This window comes from Schistocerca piceifrons, chromosome 6, assembly GCF_021461385.2.
Source record: "Schistocerca piceifrons isolate TAMUIC-IGC-003096 chromosome 6, iqSchPice1.1, whole genome shotgun sequence".
In the NCBI taxonomy this organism is placed as follows: Eukaryota; Metazoa; Arthropoda; class Insecta; order Orthoptera; family Acrididae; genus Schistocerca; species Schistocerca piceifrons.
In genome coordinates, this window is record NC_060143.1 from 501,286,484 (window position 1) to 501,291,316 (window position 4,833).

The window sequence follows — 4,833 nt, forward strand, 5'->3', positions numbered from 1 at the left end:
TCTATTACGCTATATTCAGGCCCCTGACCGACGTACAGGAAGATTCCACCTCGGTTCTGATAAAAACAGGGCCAAAATATTAATATTAGCAGGTTTCTGTATGCTATATCTGTGTGGACATACATATGCTATAACTATATGGACATACAAAGACTGAATTGTTTATCAAATACCAGTATATTAACTTCAATTGCCGGCCGGAGTGGCCGAGCGGTTCTAGGCGCTACAGTCTGGAACCGCGTGACCGGTCCGGTCGCAGATTCGAATCCTGCCTCGGGCATGGATGTGTGTGATGTCCTTAGGTTAGTTAGGTTTAAGTAGTTCTAAGTTCTAGGGGACTGGTGACCTGAGAAGTTAAGTCCGTAGTGCTCAGAGCCATTTGAACCATTTTTAACTTGAGTTACATTTCTGAATAGCCCAGTTCTATTATATATTCTTGCGACAAAGCCACTTGATCGTTCTTAGATGTAATGACACGGATACATTTTTGTCTCGGGCAACAACATATCCAGTAAGAACCAAAGTGTGTGTAGGGAACATCCATGTGCTCATTTCTGTACTAACCGATAAACTGTAAGCAAACTAGGTCCACTGTGAATTAGACGTTACAAAACCTGATTGAAATTCCGCTCATGGCTTCTTACACGCAGAAAATATAAATCCTAATGTTTGGTAAATAATGCATGAGGAATACCGTACTATTTGTGAAAAATTCAGCATGAAAATTTCAAGTACTAAAACTGGATGTCACTAAAATTGTAAAAGTAAACGAAAATTTACACATTAATTTCCCTAATACATTGAGAACTAACGCCATGAAACTGCATTTTAAGTGAACTTTTCTTTACCTAATGTACTGCGATATCGTTCATAGAAAAATGGGCATCATTGGAATGTTTTTTGCCTTCTGGATAACGAAGTACAGCATGTGAAAAAAAATTCTGGAAACTTTAAGAGCCTGTCAGCCTATTAAACGCCTGTGATCCAGTTACATTTTTGCGGTTGTTTTCGAAAATTGACTCAAAATACTGGAGGTTCATGTGTTGTTCTTGGTCCATCCTCGACTCCATTGACGTTCTACCATTCACAACCACCCTCTCCGTCCTCCCCCGTCACTGAATTAGTTTTTAAGAGACGTTAACGACAAACCAGTGCATACTTACACGACACTTCTCTACAGAGAAGGGATGGATTCATAGACCATGATTACCAAGTACTTGAATCTTACCAGTCATGAGCTGAAATGTTTATCCCCAAATAATATGAAATGAAATGAGCGTATGACATCGTTGGCCGGGAGGCCCCATCCGGGGAAGTTCGGCCGCCAAGTGCAAGTCTTACTTCAGTCGACGCCACATTGGGCGACTTGAGGCCGATGAGGAGGATGAAATGATGATCAGGACAACACAACACCCAATCCGCGAGGGGAGGAAATCTCTAACCCGGCCGGGAATCAAACCCGGGCCAGCTTGCATGGGAGGCGCGCACGTTACCAAACAGATAAGCAGGCGGACCCCAAGTAATATATTCCCGTGCCAACAACAACAACAACAACAACAGAGGATTTCTAATCCTTATACAATGAAATATTTGAAGTTTCCCTTAGTGATAGCCATTACATTTTTAAATCTATTCGCTCTTGAATCTCTAGACAATGAAATAATATTTCAGGATCATTATTGAAGAAGACAATAAAATTTTCCCACAATATGCCCTACGCGTTTCAAATATAAGACACCGTACCAGAACGTCGTGTGAAGGGCAGTGTATGTTTTGGGACATCAGTACCGCGAAAATTATAAGGTGTGACAACTTTCGTTGTATCCTTCAGATTTCCTTAAGAAAATCGAGGTAGAGAGAAAAGTGGAAGTAACCGAGGAGGAGTAAAACAGAGGTGATGTTTCCATGGGGTGGTAAGCAATCTAAATTTCTTGAGAGACTTTCCGGCCACGGCAGTCCCAGTTGGCAACCGTCGGTCCACTAATCTTCAGGCCCAAGGACAATGCCATCACGTAAAATCATGACCAGCTGAATAATTCGGTGTTTAAGATTTGTGAGAAACGTTGGTGATTTCTGCTAGCCTAAATACAGTTCAAAATAATCCTTTGAATATACATCCAATAATCCGTTCCTAATAAGGTACAGATATTACTTAACTGTTGTAACCGTTCCGTTACATACCACGATGACGCGCTTGTTGTGGAGACGTGTTATTCCCCTTGAAGTAAAAAACTCCTCCCGAACAGGCCATGAAGGCCCAACGATACTGACCGGCCGCCGTGTCATCCTCAGCCCATAGGCTTCACTGGATGGAGATATGGTGGGTCATGTGGTCAGCCCACCCCTCTCTCGGCCGTATGTCAGTTTCCGGGACCGGAGCCGCTACTTCTCAACCAAGTAGCTCCTCAGTTTGTCTCACAAAGGCTGAGTGCACCCCGCTTGCCAACAGCTCTCGGCAGACCGGATGGTCACCCATCCAAGTGCTAGCCCTGCCCGACAGCGCTTAACTTCGGTGATCTGACGAGAACCGGTGTTACCACTGCGGCAAGGCCGTTGTCCCTTGAAGTAAGATAGAAACGAAGTTGGTTATACCGTATTGTAGTGCCTAAGTTGTTAAGAAGAACGAAGCAGTGCTCTTTCGGACAAGCGTGAATGAAGTGTATTTACATTTGCTAATACGAACAACCGTTGGCAGTAGAAAGGAATGATTATAGAGAAAATTTGTGCTGGACTGGGACTCGAACCCAGGTTTCCCGCTTTAAGCGAGAGGTCGCTTTAACCACTTTGGCTATCCGCGCACGAGTCACGGCCAGAGCCAAACTTCCATATGTCGTAGTTACAACGTCACAACCTCTACTGGTAGACACGTTATGTAATTCCCTACAGGGGAGGACATTTTACTTGAAAGGCACTGCCTGCTATCGGCGGATAGATACGGAATTGTAGTGCCCGTTAAGAGGAACATTGCACCGTACTCTTAACAAGGACGTATTACAACATAGCAAAGATTCAAACAACAGATCATAACAAGAGAACACTAATTATGTAGAGTATTTTGCTTTAAGGCTGTATCTTGCGAAGTGAAAAAAGCACGGCTGATTATGTTGACACAAGAGGGGTTTGTACCGATGGTTTCTTACGCCGTTCCCTATGTACGCAAATGACGCCACATTTCTACTAAATAACAACATATTTAAAAACGCTAACAGATAAGTTGGTGTTCCTCACCGTTGTCCGGTTGTGTCTAAACGTTAACGTTGATTGGGACTTACGGTGTGATTAACTGTCATTGGCACTATCCATACTAGAATATCCAAAGGCTGAATGGACCATTGTAATTCCTGTATTATTGGAAATCATTTGAAGGGTGTCCATTACATTTTATCATCTCGAAAAAGTAATTTTACGCAAATTATCTTTTTTTCCTGAATGAAACTTCCATTCTGCAACGGAGTGTGTGCTGACATAAAACCTCGTGGCAGATTATAACTGTACGCCATACCATGACTCGAACTCGGGACGCTAGCTCCTCGCGTGGGAGTGCTCTACCGACTGAGCTACCCAAGCACGACACAGCTATACTTGGGAAAGTATTTCATCTCCTACCCCGCCCACCTTCACAAAAGTTCTCCTGCGAAACGTGAAGGACTAGCACCACTGGAAAGAGGGATATTGCGGAGAGATGGCCTAGCCACAGGCTATGGCATGACGGTAGAGCGCTTTCCGGCGAAAATCAAAGGCCCCGAGTTCGAATCTCGGTGTGGCACACAGTTTTTCAGCAGCGGTGGAAAAACTGCAGTTGCGTGAGGTCAGTCCACATGTCTTCATTAGCCGTCTGGGTTCACCTAACACAGCTCCAGCATTTCCTCCGCTTTGGAAAACGACTAACCACAAGATACACCACGTTATTAATAGCCAGACATCTGCCTCCAAAAACTGCTCAGGAACAGTATGGTTTCTTAAAAACAGAAATACTGTTCAGTATTATGAAACACCAGTTACAATTCAAAAACGTTCTGAAACAAAATCTATTAACAACTAACACAAACTTTCAGTTTCAAGACAGGGAAAATCGTTAAGAAATTAAAGTAGATGAATTCATTTGCATATATCACATGCTGTAAGGTAGGATAACTTGTTAGTTGTGGAGATGCAAAAATATGCCCGATCGACGAAGAGATGCTGAACCAACCACACATTACGTACCTGGTTTTAAAAATATACTGAATTTTTTCACCATAAGACTGTAACTGAAGAATTAACAATATCCTCTAAATACTTTTAATGCTTTGTATAGTGTTTAAAGACGTAGAAATCTTAATATTTAGAAACGCTGCAAGAACACAACCTCGTCTCTCACAACAACAACAAAAAATGGTGGAAAACCACGAAAACCGCTTATGGTGGTTTCCTGTGTGCAATCTGTCATGTGAGTCTAAAACCAGTCACTAGACCGAAACAGCAGCAGGAAACATCATCTTGGATACACTATCCTCCTGGTACAGCACCCTGCCAGAGAGATATCTCACTTTCATGTACGCTCATCTAATTTCTTTCAGTTCTTATTTCAATTCATACACATGCTTTTATGTACCTAGAAGTGTACCTGTCATGGTAGTGCCGTCCCATTACGGTTGTATGTTCTTAAGACCTTCATATATTGGTGATGTGTAATGGATGGTTTGCGGCCATGTTCTAGAAAGGTTGAATAAGTGGCCATGTTCTAGAAAAGTTGAATAAATATTTTACTATTTGCACAATTTAGAAGATGTGCAGTAGTTGAGTATATCTTCAGTTACGAAAGAGGCGATAATAGATACGTCGAGTGTTTCT

General features: G+C 42.5%; 1 pseudogene; it reads right to left on the bottom strand.

Annotated features, from left to right (window-relative positions):
- Nucleotides 1–2,440: 2,440 nt before the first annotated feature.
- Nucleotides 2,441–2,558, bottom strand: LOC124803669 (annotated as a pseudogene).
- Between the last annotated feature and the right edge of the window lie 2,275 nt (nucleotides 2,559–4,833).